The sequence below is a fragment of the Mustela nigripes genome, chromosome 1, assembly GCF_022355385.1.
Source record: "Mustela nigripes isolate SB6536 chromosome 1, MUSNIG.SB6536, whole genome shotgun sequence".
NCBI classification, from domain to species: domain Eukaryota; kingdom Metazoa; phylum Chordata; class Mammalia; order Carnivora; family Mustelidae; genus Mustela; species Mustela nigripes.
Genome location: NC_081557.1, coordinates 124,253,951 through 124,269,784, shown reverse-complemented (window position 1 = coordinate 124,269,784; position 15,834 = coordinate 124,253,951).

Below are 15,834 nucleotides of genomic sequence, written 5' to 3'. Positions count from 1 at the left end.
TACCTATCACTTAGCACATACTCGACAAACATTACTCCTCTTCCTCTTGTTCTTCCTGAGCAGATTCTTCTATTCCAGCAAACAATCCACTGAGTAGGTAATAACAGGATGGCAAATAGGATGTTTGCAGTAACCTTGGAGTGTCAGATGGTGCCTTAAATTTGAGACTATTTGGGTAAGTACTTGCACATTCAGAGAGAAACAAGACACATCACCCTGTCCAGAGGGAAGCTTGCTTCTCCCTCTTCCACTCCCCCTGCTTGTATTCCCTCTCTTGCCATGTCTCTCTCTGTCAAACAAATAAATAAAATCTTTAAAAAAAAAAAAAAATCTCTAGATGCCTGGGTGGCTCAGTTGGTTAAGCCGCTGCCTTTGGCTCAGGTCGTGATCCCAGGGTCTTGGAATCGAGTCCCACATCGGGCTCCTTGCTCAACGGGGAGTCTGCTTCTCCTTCTGCCTCTGCCTGCCACTCTTTCTGCTTGTGTGTGCTCTCTCTCTCTCTGACAAATAAGTAAATAAAATCTTTTTTTTTAAGATTTTATTTATTTATTTGACAGACAGAGATTATAAGTAGGTGGAGAGGCAGGCAGAGAGAGCAGGAAGCAGGCTCCCTGCTGAGCAGAGAGCCTGATACGGGGCTCAATCCCAGGACCCTGGGATCATGACCTGAGCTGAAGGCAGAGGCTTTAACCCACCGAGCCACCCAGGTGCCCCAATAAATAAAATCTTTTAAAAAAAAATTTTTTTTAAACCTCAATGCAATGCTTAGCAAATATAAGTTTTTACGAAAGTTTGTCATGTGTCCCCTTCACTTTGGGAGCATAAGGGCTGGTGCCTGGATGAACCCAGCACCAGGTACTGGTGGAAGCAACCAGCGATGTCAGGGCCAGGAGGCAAGACTAGGAGAGAGCCTGCTGTTTACAAAATTGCAACTATTTTGAGTTGCAGTGAAGCTGGTGACTTTTTAAAAATTTTATTTTAGTTAGTTAACATACAGTGCAGTTTCTGGAGTAGAATTCAGTGATTCATCACTTACATACAATACTCAGTGCTCCTCACAACAAGTGCCCTCTTTAATACCCATCACCCAGCTAGCCCATCCCCCACTCACCTCCCTACATCAACCCTCAGGTTCTTCTCTGTCATTAAGAGTCTCTCGTGATTTTTTTCCCTTTCTCTTTTTTCTTCTCCCCTCCCACACGTTCACCTGTTTTCGTTCTTAAATTCTGCATATGAGTGAGATTATATGGCATTTGTCTTTCTCCCACACACTTATTTCCCTTAGTATAATACTCTCCAGCTCCATCTGTGTCATTGCAAATGGCAAGATTTCATTATTTTTAATGGCTGAGTAATATTCCTGTGTGTGTGTGTGTGTGTGTACGCACGCACACACCACATCCTCTTTATCCATTCATTAGTCAATGGACATTTGGGCTCTCTCCATAGTTTGCTATTGCTGATATTGCCGCTATAACAGTCGGGGTACATGTACCCCTTCAAATCTGTATGTTTGTATCCTTGGATAAATACCTACAGGCGCAAATCCTAGGTTTTAGGGCAGCTCTAATTTTTAACTTTTGAGGAAACTCCATACTGTTCTCCAAAGTGGCTGCACCAGTTTGCATTCCCACCGACAGCACAGGAGGGTTCCCCTTTCTCCACATCCTCACCAATACCTGTTGTTTCGTGTGTTATTAATTTTAGTTATTCTGACAAGTATGAGATGATATCTCATCATGGTTTTGATTTCCACGTCCCTGATGATGAGTGATGTTAAGCATCTTTTCCATGTCTGTTGTTGATGTCTGTTAGCCATCTGGATGTCTTCTTTGGAAAAGTATCTGGTAGTGTCTTCTGCCCATTCCTTAACTGGATTATTTGTCTTTTGGGTCTTGAATTTGATATATTTGATATATTCAAAGCTGGTAACTTTTTGTATCAAAATAAGAACTGTCCTTACAAACTAAGGACAAATACATAGGCATCTACAAGACAGAAAGGGAGTTTGGAGTTTCATTGGACTTTTCATCAATGTTTATGTGGTTCATACAAACCTAAATAAGAAGCATTGGGGTATTGGGGTCCGTTATCAAAGGAACGAGACTAAGACAAAGTAAAAGTTATGCAAAGCCTTATTCTATGCCCAGCTTTAGAAGTTAGACTGACCGGCCAGGAGAATGAGGCTGAGACAAAGTGAAAGTTATGTAGAGCTTTATTCTATGCCAAGCATTAGAAGTCAGACTGACCAGCCAGGGCCGCCTCGAAGAGAGCGACCCCCTCCCGATCTCACATGCTGGTTTTATAGGGCATAACCACAGACCCAAGGTACGTGGCTTCTATTTTTAAGGCGTTTACTCCCGGAATAGATACCCGGAACCATACCAGGAACTAAGGGGGCGTTTATTCCTGGAATGAAGTCCGTGGATATAAACAACAATATGGCTACCTAGGCAATATGGAGTTGCTCTGGCTAAATAGGCCCTAATAGTTAGACAGGTTTTAACATTAAATTGGCCCTAACATTGGCACCTGAATGGCACAGTGGGTTAAGTATCCAACTCTTTGTTTCAGTTCAGATGGTGATCTCAGGATGGAGAGACTGAGCCCAGTGTCAGGTTCTGTGCTCAGTGAGAGTCTGAGATCTTTCTCTCGTTCTCCCTCTGCCCCTACTCCCCACCCACCCCCACCCTACCCCCACCCCACACACAGCCCCATTCCCCCCACACACAAGCTCTGCCTCTCAAATAAATAAATAAATCTTGAAAAAAAAAAAAGGAAGAAGAAGGAAATTCAGCATAAATCCTTAGGTGGTTCTTTTTTTTTTTTTAAGATTTTATTTATTTATTTGACCGACAGAGATCACAAGTAGGCAGAGAGAGGCAGACAGAGAGAGAGAGGAGGAAGCAGGCTCCCTGCTGAGCAGAGAGCCCAATGCGGGGCTTGATCCCAGGACCCTGGAATCATGACCCAAGCTGAAGGCAGAGGCTTTAACCCACTGAGCCACCCAGGTGCCCCTCCTTAGGTGGTTCTAACCAGAGACAGAAATATTTGAATATGTTACATAGTGATATCAAAATTTGTGATAATAAGAAATAATAAAATTACTCTTTGTAATAAAAATAATATTTGAAGTTAGTGCTACTTATATCTCTTACCATAAATAATGTTTGTTCTACATATAAGTATAGTTAAATTGAAACCGTAAGTGTAATGTCATTGAACTCATAAACTATTAGCTTAGTTGCATCAGATACTTTCTATGATCAAAAGCTGTTCTCTATTCCCAGAATGACTAAATGCCTTGAGGCAGACTTCCTCGTAAGTCAAAGATTGCTTCTGCTTATTGGCTCCTAGGTTGCTTATTTCTTCACTGCAGATTGAGATCCATTAGCTCAACAGCACTTTGGTACCAAACTCAAACTTCTACACGCCTCTTATTTTAAAAACAGTGCGATCAAAATTCTAGCCATGTAGTGCCTGCCTGCTTTACATATCCCCCAAACCTCACTCACCTGCTATTACCTAGTGGTAAGACAGGGCCTTGCTGAGATAAGAATCCCAGCTCATGCTACCCTCAGAGCAATCTCTCACCCAGAAGCGCCAAGTAAGGCTCTCTCTAATCCCTCTCTCTGCAGGAGTTCCTTCCCCTTCCTCTCCCTCTGGGGGTGACCCCTTGTCCGAAGCCTCTGAATGGTTTCATGCTGGGAGGGTCTTCCTCTCTAAGTAATACTGATCAACTGCTACCCTGTGTGTTAGTCTCACGTGGTCGGTCATCTTGTTCCTTGATCAGCCATGGGGCTTCTCCAGAGACGAATTACAAATTTAGGGGGAAAATTATAATATGCTCCTGATATAGAACTATAAAAAGAAAAATTGGGGCTCCTGAGTGGCTCGGTTGGTAAGGTGTCTGCCTTTGGCTCAGGTCATAATCCAGGGGTCCTGGGAGAGTCCCACATTGGACTCCTTGCTCAGCAAGAAGTCTGCTTCCCCCTCTGCCTTCTACTCTCCCTGCCTGTGTGCTCTCTCTGACAAATAAATGAGTGGAATCTTAAAAAAAAAAAAAAAGAAAGAAAGAAAGAAAGAAAAGAGAAAGAAGAAAATTTATGAAATACATCTAAAATACATTTATTGTGATCTGAGACTATTAAGGAACAAAATGTGTGGAATATTACAAAGATTCAAAAGATGCCGTTTTGGGGTAGGTAACCAAATATGCCTTAAACTTAAATAAATGCTTCCTATTTCCACCTATATTCAATGGGAATGGCCTGTGATCTTGGTTCTGTCATTTACTAGTTGTACAAACCTGAGAAGGTTTTTGTTTTTGGTTTTTTTTTTTTTTATTTCTGTGGACATCTAGTTCTGTACCAATAAAATTCATGCTCATTCTGAAGTTATTGTGGGTCACTGTAAATGCTATTTGAGATAACAAATGTAAGGATTTACATTTGTTTTCAAAATTTGTGAGCCTTCTGTCCTAAATAGTAGAAACTTGGTTTTTTCTTTTTTCCTTTAAAAGTACTCAAAGTGTTATTACATATGTGATATATGTCAGTTATCTATACAAACAGGCAGTGTTTTCGGCAGTAATCTGCCAAAGAAAAAGCTAATGTATCAAAAGGTACAGATTTGATCCAAATCACTCACTTATGGAAAAGGCTATTCTTACTGTCCCCATCTTTGCCTTAAAAGAAGTCTTTATGCAAACATTCAAGTGAGTTGAAAATCTTCCTTCCGGCTTTCAGCCACACTCTGGTTTCATTTGGAAGACAATGTGGTCTAGTGGCTAGATGGAACAAAAACCTGGAGCCAGCTGATTCCAATGCAGTGTAGGGAAGGCTAGCTGCCAACTCACCAACGCTGAGACCCCTGGCCAGATCCCTTGACCTCCCAAGGCCTAGTCAAACCCAAGAAAACAAAGTGAAATGGACTAGTGTCAGGTTTCCTTTTCCTGAGAGTAAAGCATCTTTTAAAGGGGTCAAACCCGCTTGAGAATTTAAAAAAAAGAATCCACCACATGATCTGAGTGCAGTAGCAAAAAAACTAAAAAATTAAAAAAAAAAAAGAGAGAGAGAGAGAGAATACAGATGTCATTGCTTCAAAATATCAGAATCAGGAAGGTGGCACCATCCTTCCCCACATTCTTCTCCACAACCTTCATTGCTAGGTATTTGGTTTAAGCTTCTATTATGTCAAGCAGAACTATAAATTCTGATGTCTGAACTGTTGGTTCAGAAAAGTGAGGGTAAAGGATTCCTTACTCTAATGAAAGGATCTTCCCCTTCAATCCAACCATGTGTGGGAGAGAAGATGGAGAAAACAGAGGAGTCTCTATTTTGCTTAGGACCTCACAGTGCACTTCAGAACAGTTTTAAGATTTTTTTTTTTTTTTTTTTTTTGACAGAGAGAGATCACAAGCAGGCAGAAAGGCAGGCAGAGAGAGAGGAAGGGAAGCAGGCCCCTGCTGAGCAGAGAGCCCGATGCAGGACTCGATCCCAGGACCCTGAGATCATGACCTGAGCCAAAGGCAGCAGCTTAACCCACTGAACCACCCAGGCGCCCCTTAAGATTTTTATTCTAAAACAACCTAATCCAAGGCAAAGACCTGGAGAGTATTTGCTGTAAGAAGAAGTAGGAGTAAAGAAGTTAGTCAGAAGATAGCCTGCATCCTGAAAGAGATCTCAAGATGTCCAGCTTCTATATTGAATTAGCCTGCATTCTAGGCCCCAGATAACGTTTGGGTCAGACTTTAAATCTATCAAGCTATCAAAACATACACATACACACGCAATATCCAAAAATCTCTATAAAACATGCCCAAGGATCTAATGCCATCTAAAGGTAGTTAAAGCAAACTGCAAAAAAAAGGGAAAGAAAAAGAAAAAGCCAAAGCAAATAAAAAAACTATTAAAACTTTTCACTTTGGATACAAACATAAATGAGATGTTTTTAGCTTAATATATTCCTGTATTGATTCTACATAATACCTATTGAAGTCACTGAAGCTTTTGTCTAAAAATCCAGTGTAAACAAAATAAAAATGCAAATAACTAATCAGGAGGGGGGAAAAAGGTGTCTGTCCGGCTGTGTGTATTCAGCATTATAATAAATTGAATAAACGTTATTAAAGATACATAGGGGAATGTTTGCTTGTTTGTTTGTTTGTTTGTTGACCAAGAGGCACAGCAAGAGAGGGAACACAAGTAGGGGCAGTGAAGAGGGAGAAGCAGGCTTCCCGCTGAGCAGGGAGCCCTATGCGGGGCTGGATCCCAGGACCCCTGGGATCCGGACCTGAGCCTAAGACAGACAATTAATGACAGAGCCACCCAGATGCCCCAGAGTTTTGTGTTTTTCTTTTTTTCTTTTTTTTTTTTATTCAATACTACTCAGCCAAAATGTGGAAGCAACCCAAGTATCCAGTGATAGATGAGTGGATAAACAAAATACGGTATATACTTGCAAAGGAATATTACCTGTTTTAAAAAGAAGGATATTCTGACACAGGCTACAATGTGGATGAATCTTGAAGACATTATGCTAAGTGAAAGCAGCCAGTCCCAAAAGGACAAATATTGTATTATCCTATTGGTACGAGGTACCTAGAGTAGTTGAATTCATAGAGTAGAATTCGGGTTGGTAGGGGTTGAGAAGAGGGGAGAGGGGAAGTTAGTGTTTGTTTGGTTTTTTTAAGATTGTATTTATTTATTTATTTGAGACAGAAAGCACCTGCACTCTGGGTGTGCAGGGGAGCACACCTGAGGGAGGGGAAGCTCTAGAGGGAGAGGGGGAAGCAAACTCCTCACTGAGAAGGAAGCCTGATGTGGGGCTTCATCCCAGGACCCTGGGATCATGACCTGAGCTGAAGGCAGACTCTTAACCAACTGAGCCACCCAGGTGCGCTGGGAGTTAGTGTTTAGTGGGTCGAGTTTAAGTTTGGGAAGATGAGAAATTTCTGGAGGTGGATGGTGGTGATGATTGTGCAACAATGCAAATGTATTCAATGCCACAGAACTATACACTTAAAAGTAGTTAACATGGTAAGATTTATATCATGTACATATTACCACAATTAATGCTCGATGAGAAGGCTGTGGTGCATTAATATACTGCATTAATACGCTGATGGAAGCATAAAATTGATGCACCATTTCTGGAAAATAATGCGATAATATGTAGCAAGAAATTCTTAAATGTTTATATCCTTTTATTTATTATGTTAGTTCTATGTCCAAGACTCCATTGAAAATATATACGAAACCATATGCCAGGGATTCATTCAAAGAACGAAATGCAAGTATGATCATTAAAGCCTTATTCATCCTGGAGAAAAATAAGAAACAGCCTCCAAATCAGCTGACAAGGGGAGATAAATTATAGACAATCCATGTAGATTGGTGTGTTGCAATTGAATCATGTTTATAAAGAATACTCAATGACCTGCAGAATTAGATGGGAAAAGGGGGATTCTTGTTTGGTTTATTTTTGTTTGTATATTTTACAATCGTTCTATTGTAAGCATTTCTTACCATTAACTGGAAAAAAATGTATATATGTAAACAATTTGTGACTTGATGAGAGAGGTGAATTCATTCTCTCTTGGACATGCATTGACATTGTGTTTAAGAATTTTTAAGGCTTTTGTTGAAACATAAATAGCTCTCTCATTTCAAATAAAAATTATTTGAATATTCAAATGTATTAAAAATTCACATTATATCTACCACCATGAGAATCTACTATAAGTGAAATTATAACACACATTTAACAGATTAAAAAGTTGTATCTAAAACCACCATCTTCTGGGGTGTCAGTCAGCGGAACATGTGACTCTGGTCTCAGGGTCATTAGTTCAAGTCCCATATTAGGCATAGGGCCTATTTTAATAAATAAATAAAATCATCTCTCTTGAGCCCCCATTAGACTTCATATAAACTTAAAAGCCATGATACAATGTTTAGATTAACAGGATGCTTATTCTGTTACAATAAATAAAATAAGCACTTGACTCTATGTCAAAGATAATTGTTTGTTTGTTTGTTTTAAAGGTATTATTTATTAATTTAATATGCCTTAACCTTCTACCAGTTAGCCCCGAGGTGTTCCCCTGGAACATGCAGAGGAACCAGGCAGTGAGTAGAAACGTACCTGTACTTTTTCAATCCTCTGTTTGAAAACATTCCATTGGTCAAATTGAGTCACATGGCTCAGGCCAGACTAAATTCCTAAGGCAGACAGTCCCATCCAGAATGGGAGGTGCTGCAAAGACACAAGGGCATGGTTAAAGGGAGGAGTGAAGAAGTGAGGCCAATAATGAACAACACTGCTAGTTCAGAGGGAACTGCTACTAGTGTCTCTCTTTTCTTTTCTTTTCTTTTCTTTTTTTTTAATTTTTAAAAATTTATTTATTGGAGTGAGATAGAGTGAGTAAGAGTACAAGAGAGAGAAAGAGAAGGAGCAGGGGGAGGAGTAGAGGGAGAAGCAGACTCCCTGTTGAGTAGGGAGCCTGATGTGGGACTTGACCCCAGGACACTGGGATCATGACCTGAGATGAAGACAGACGTTAACTCACTGAGCCACTCAGATGCCCTGGTGTCTCTTTTTTGAGCCAGATGAAAACCTATGACCCTCAGCTAGAGAATATCAATGTTAGTATTTGAAATCCATAGTTACTATGGAAAGTGTGGTTCTCAAAGATAAGCAAAACCCCAAGAAGAGGGTCAATATTCTAGGTCTAGCAGCCGGGGAGGATGAATAAACAGACTAATCAGACTGGTTCCTTATTAAAAGGGAACTTCAGGAAGAGAATTAAAAGTGTGATGGAAACTTTAAAGAAGTTTTGTGAATGGTATAAATAGGCTACATATTTAGCATACTAATTCAAAGAAAAGATGTTTAAAATTGAGGTTGAAATTTCTGGCCTAAAGATCAAGTGATCTTAGAACAAAAGCTTAGAACAAAAATATAGAGAGATGGAAACCATTAGGGAAATGATAAAAGATTTGAATGATAGGTCCGGAAGACCCAACATATGAATAATAGTCACGGCATGAGGGAACAAAAAGAAATAATAAAAAAAAGGAAATAATTAAATATAACAGAGGAACATTTCCTTGAGCTGAGGAAAGATATGTAGACTAAAAGGGCTCACTGAATTCCAGATGGTTTTAATAAGAAAAGATACATTCCTAGGCCTATCCTGGTAAACTTGCAACTCCAAGGAGATTGAGAAAGCATAAAAGCTTTGGGTCAGAAGAAATTTTACTTACAAAGAAAGACATACTGCCTTCTGACTTCAAATCTGTAATATGAGATGCTAGAAATTAGTCGGATAACATCTATAGGTTATTATAAAAAAAATTGAAACTCTAGGATACTTTAAGATTAAAACAACAACAATAGAAAATGAATTGGCCAATTGGGAAAGTTAAGTTATAATCAGAGATTCAAAGAATATATCATGCTTAGATTCAATCTGAAAAAAAAAAAAAAAAAACCCGGGAAATCACTAAAAAAAAAAAAAAAAAAAAAAAAAAAAAAATTCTCAAGTTTAGATTTAATCAAAAAAAAAAAAAAAAAAAACCCTGGAAATCACTGTAACTAAACAATATGTAAAGTCAGAATAGACTCCTCAAGTTGGGTGTTGAGCAAACAAGGCAAAACAATGATGCAGCCCATACGTAGAGCTGCATTTGTAGTAGAAGACTCATGGAAACAGAAGTCTCAGGAGTGCAGATCTTCCCATTGGCCACACATCTTGGGGGCAGTACAGAAACTTCTGGCCTGGCAGAAGCAATCTGTAGACAGGACCCCCAGCCCTTGGACTATGAGGCTTTTAAGCCACTTTTATGATGCTAACAACAGCCCTTCTAGCACACCACTAGCTGTGATCACAGCTGGGATAGACTAGCAGCATGACAGGGGTTGGAACTTCATTCTAGGTATATCCTACTGATTCAGAGGTGTTCCCTTATCCCTTGACATGAAATGGGGAGTGAAGTTCTTGAAGCTAGATGATGCCATGAGCTGTTACATGACTCAGGACCTTACCATTCACCGTTGGGGGAGCAGGACTCCCTTCCCTGCTACAACCAGGATGGAAGAACATTGGTCCAGTGCCTTTATGCCCTGAGCTGTAATCAGTTTCCATGGGACTTTGCAGAAAGGCAGTTTTTCTTCTGAAAGACCATCCTGCAAAGGGGTCAGTCCTGTACAAGTTAACCCCCACTCCTTAGGGCATCCCCCAATGATTCTTATCCCCAAATTTGACCTCTACACTTCATACCTTCTCTGTCAACACTCTGTTTCAACTACTGGGGCAGTGAGGCCAGTCTGTTGATTCTGTTGGTGTCACTAGAGGTGATGAGAAATGACCTAGTGTGAACCCCAGAGTGCAGATAATGTGTACTCCAAGTAGATAGAGGATACCATTCATGAGAACAGCCTGGCCTGAGAGGCATGCACTGTCCAGTCTGGGATGTAAAATGAGTCCAGCGTCTGTGGCTACCGTTCTGCAGTTCAGAACAAAGGCTAAATAAGACTTGGGACCTTGTTCTCAAGCCTCTCCCAATGACAGGGTATCTCCCATGTTTGCTGGAGGTAGAGCCATCATGCATGCTTCATTACCAAATTTCTCCTATGCTTCATCGACCATTGCTTTCAGGCCCATAACCAGAGTCAGATGGCACCTTGCCCTACTACGAGAATTACAAGGTCTGATCCATTAGTGAGCTAATAAAAAATAACCCAATAAAAGCTGGACTGGGGCACTCGGCTGGCTCAGTCAGAAAAGCACACAACTCTTGATCTTGGGGTTGTGAGTTCAAGCCCCACACTGGGTGTAAAGATTACTAAAAAATAATAATTTTTTAAAAGCTGGACTATTTTGGGCTCAGGTGTTTCAGGATAAAGGTAAAGGAAGTAATAAATATCACCCCAACCTTGCAATAGTTACAGAATAAGAATCATAGCAGCTATGCTCTTTTTAAAACACACACGCACCAAATTGTTCTTTTTGTTTCAGATTTTTCCCTTTTTCTTTCCTAGTATCTTGAATGAGAACCAGCAGTGCTGAACTTTACAATTGAGTTCATAGGTCACCAGGATCACAATGAGGACCCACATCCAGGGACGATTGCTTATCACCTGGAAAACCTAGAGAATGGACACAATCGCTGGTAAGGTTTTGTGCCCCCCCCCCCCGCCCCTTGCTAGGAAGAAGAGTTCAGTATCTTTGTTTGCATGATGCATAGTTGCTTTGTGTTAGACAGAAGTTGCTCTTAGGGGCACCTGGGTGGCTCAGTAGGTTGAACCTCTGCCTTTGGCTCAGGTCACAATCTCAGGTCAGGCTCTCTGCTCAGCAGGGAGCCTGCTTCCTCCCCTCTCTCTCTTCCTGCCTCTCTGCCTACTTGTGATCTGTCTGTCAAATAAATAAATAAATACATAAAATCTTAAAAAAAAAAAGTTGCTCTTAGATGAAGATGCTAGATGAAGATGTTAGATGAAGTTGCTCTTAGAGTAAGAGTAGTTGCTGAACAGCAAAAAAGCCAGACCTCAAATCCATCTTCTGCCTTACCTGAGCTCTAATCTATATCAGAGGGAGCTACATTTCCTCCTTCCTTTTGCGCTGGCTACAAGGAAGGCTCAGCCAATGAAAGGCACGGACAGAAGACTGAAGTACAGGAGAAGAGAAGGTCAATTATTCATAACTCAGCTCAGGCAGCACCTGTGGAAGTGGCTGTGTCACATTCTTGGTTTCAGTTTCTGCCAGGCGGGCCATCCTATCCTGGCTCAGTGTCAACAGATTGGTGACTTTAGTCCATTTTCTGGACTTTGGTTAATCTGCCTCCTCTGGTTGTCTTCCCGCTCTGGGGCATTGGGAGCATACTGGGTTGCTAATTCCTGTGTTGCCTCAGTGTCCTACATTTGCCTTCTTAGCTTTTCTGTCACTTGTGTGTGAACCAGGTAATTCTCTGAATGAAAATCCCTTTCTGCAATAAAAAATAAATTAAAAAAAAAAAATCCCTTCTTGTGAAAGACCTTGAGTGGTTTCTGTTTTCTTGCCTGGACTTTGATAGAAACAATATGTATATTTCATTATAAACTACCTCAAACTCTTGGGGAAGTAAGTAGGAGTTTTAAAAATTGAAAGATGCAGGGTGCCTGGGTGTCTCAGTGGGTTAACCCTCTGCCTTCGGCTTAGGTCATGATCTCAGGGTCCTGGGATCGAGCTCCACATCAGGCTCTCTGCTCAGTGGAGAGCCTGCTTCCCTTTCTCCCTCTCTGTCTGCTTGTGATCTATGCCTGTCAAATAAATAAATAAAATCTTTTAAAAAATTTTTTTAAAAAACTGAAAGGTGCTGGGGCAACTGGCTGGCTCAGCTGTAGAAATCGTGACTCTTGATCTTGGGGTTGTAAGTTTGGGTCCCATGCTGGGTGTAGGGATTACTTAAAAAATAAAAAATAAAAAAGTTTTTAAAAAATTAAAATTGGGGCACGTGGGTGGCTCAGTCATTTAAGCGTCTGATTTTGGTTCAGGTCATGATCTCAGGGTCCTGGTATTGAGCCCTACATCAGCCATCATCAAGGTCTCTGCTCCGCAGGGAGCCTACTTCCCCCTCTCACTCTCCCTCTGTGCTCTCTCTCTCAAATAAATAAAATCTTTTTTTTTAAGATTTTATTTTATTTTATTTATTTGACAGAGACAGAGATCACAAGTAGGCAAAGAGGCAGGCGGGGGACAGGGGGGCGGCTCCCTGCTGTGCAGAGAGCCCGATGCAGGGCTCGATCCTAGGACCCTGAGATTATGACACGAGCTAAAGGCAGAGGCTTAACCCACTGAGCCACCCAGGCACCCCATCAAATAAATAAAATCTTTAAAAAGAATTTTAAATTAAGATATTGAAATAATCTAAATACTTGAAATATTTTTGCAATTATCTTTAAAAATTCAGTTATTAATTTTATAAAATATAGAAAAGTTGTCTTATAACCTACAAACCATTTAATGTAGGATGGTATTATTATTTACATAAATACTGCTGAGTATTTTTCTTGTTATGCAACAAGGTAATGATCTTTTTAAATTTTAGTCTCTTGACTTACATAATGGTTGTAGGTAATCTTTTGATGGATGGAATTCCACAAACCTCCCCAAGGAAGTCTGTTTTTTAAATTTTATATTTGACCAAGCCCTAAATATATTCTTTCAGGCGTTTTATTTTTTTCTCCTTAAAATTGCATATGAAGTTGCAAATAATCTAGATGTTACTGATTTGTTTGTATTTAAGTAATCAGCATTGTTTGGCATAAAATATTTGAAGGCCTATGATGCTTTTCAAATATCTTTATCCTTTGAAAACCAAGGTTGAGTATTGCCAATGCTAAGTGAAACTTGAGCTACAAAAGACTCAAGTCCAAGTCAGTCTAAGAAATTGTAAATTTGTACAAGCCCAGAGCTAACTGATATTTTCACATCTGACTCTTAATACTAAGGAAGAGTTTAGTTTAGTTTAGTTTAGTTTTGTTTTGTTTTTGCCTGTTTTGTTTTCAACGACTAATTTCACTCTTGTTAAAGGTTCCTATTCAATCACAAATTATATTTAATGACTTGTGATTCTGACCAGATGGCTTCAAGATTACTCTGTATTTGCATGTAAGAAATGTAGCCAACCTATCTGGCGTGTATTCTGAAACAATGTTTTTCTACTCATCCGATGAGATAAGCTGTCGTCAAATAATGCCTATATATTTTTCTGTTACTTATCTATTTTCACAAGCTGAGGTACAGCCAAAGATCTTTGAAAACTTCAAGTACACTGAAAGAGGAAAATATGAACAGTATGGCAGAGTGATTAAATACAAGCTTTTGAGTCTGTAAGACTTGGTGTGAATCCTGGCTGTGTTATATCAATGTCCTCCTCCGTAACATGAAGATAAGAATAGTAGCTGTCTCGTGGAGTTGTGAAAATTAAGTGAGAATTTTGGGCAGGATGGTGGACAAGGAAAAAAAGTTAAGTGAGAAAACATGTGAAGAGTTGAGTATACTGCCTGGCAATTAGCATATGTTTAATTAGCTATTACTATTTTCATACATTTTCCAGAGCATACTTTTTCCATGTAGGGAAATCATTTTATAAAATCGGGAATTTTAAAAAATTTTATAAAATAGGAAATCATTTTATAAAAGCTAAAAGTCAGAGATGAGAAGACATTCCTAAATGTGGGTAGAACCAATAAAACTTGTGGGGATCGAGAAATAGTTCTGTTCATCAGTACATATTTTTGTTTTGTTTTACTTAAATTTATTTATCTTTTAAATAGTATATTTACGTGGTTCAAAATTCAAAAGGTACTAAAAACTATACGGTGAAAGGACTTCCTCCCATCTAGTACCCCAGTTACACTTTTCGTGAGACAACCAGTGTGAGCGCTTCCCGGTGAATCCATCCAAAGATATGTCATGCACTTACAAACAGATAAATATGACTATGATCCTGCTTAAAAAAAAAAAGATTTTATTGAGTTATTTGAGAGAGACAATGAGTGAGAGAGAGAGAGAAAACACAAGTGGGGGTGGGGGGAGGGAGAGGGAGTAGCAGACTCCCTGCGGAGCAGGGAGGTGGGAGCCACGCCCTCCCACCCCCCAATGTGGGACTTGAACCCTGGGTCCTGGAATCACCAGCTGAAGGCAGACCCTTAACCAGCTGAGCTACCCAAGCGCCACTGATCCCACCTTTTTACACAAATAACAGCATACTACCCACTTTGCTTATTACTTCACTTGTTATTTTTGCCTCACAATGTATCTTAAATATATCATTATCTATCAATATGGCTGTGGAATATTCCATAGTTTATTCTCACCAGTGCCTTGTGAATAGAAATTTAGGTTGCTTCCAAGCTTTTGCTATTGCAAATAATGTTACAACATGTAACCTTACGTATTTATTACTTAGCGTATATTAGACATAGCATATTACTTAGCATCTTTCCTATATATATATCTCTATAGGATAAATTCTTCCCAGTAGACATGCTGGGTCAAAGAGTCTGTGTAATTGTAATTTTGATGATTATTTGCAAATAGTTCTTCACAGAGGTTTTACCCCAAAGAGGTGTAACCTTTTATATACCAACTAACAATGTATCTGGACATTTAAAATCCCACCTTTTGGGGCAAATACAGACCAAAGGTTCAGCCCATGAGCTGATCTGAATATACTTTGAGCTTCACATCCTTTTTTTAGTGGTAAGCTCCAGGCAAAAGGATATCTCAGAGAGATTTCTTTTTGTCTCCATGGTGACACTTACCTACTTAGAAGCCTCAAATTATTGTTCCTAGGTTACAAGAGTAAAAACTCCAGATTAAAACAGTCTGCCCACTCCACGTTTTAAATAAGGAAGTGATAAGAAAAATTTACATAGGCAAACAGTGGTAGACATACCACATCGTGTGTCTGGGGACTGTTTGATTTAGGCATTTTCTTAGTGTGTATTTGGGAGTGTAATTTTATGCCCTCTGAAACTGTCTTTAATTTTTTTCCCTCTGACTTTTAAGAAAGAGTCTCTAATTTGTTTTCATTACTAGCCCAACATGGAGAGAGTGCAAGGTGGGAGGGGGCAGTGATGGGTTTGCACTTAATTTTCAGCCTCTCTAAGAGAATTTTGCTATTTTCTGGCATGGCCCTTGATGGCTTCAATGCATTTGGATCTCCTTTTTGCTATTAAGAGGTAAGATTATAATAAACAGTGTTTTCCAAGGATAGAAAATGTATCTACTTATCTAATTTTCTGTTTCATTTCAGAAGTAATCAGAAAAAAAAAAAAGAATTC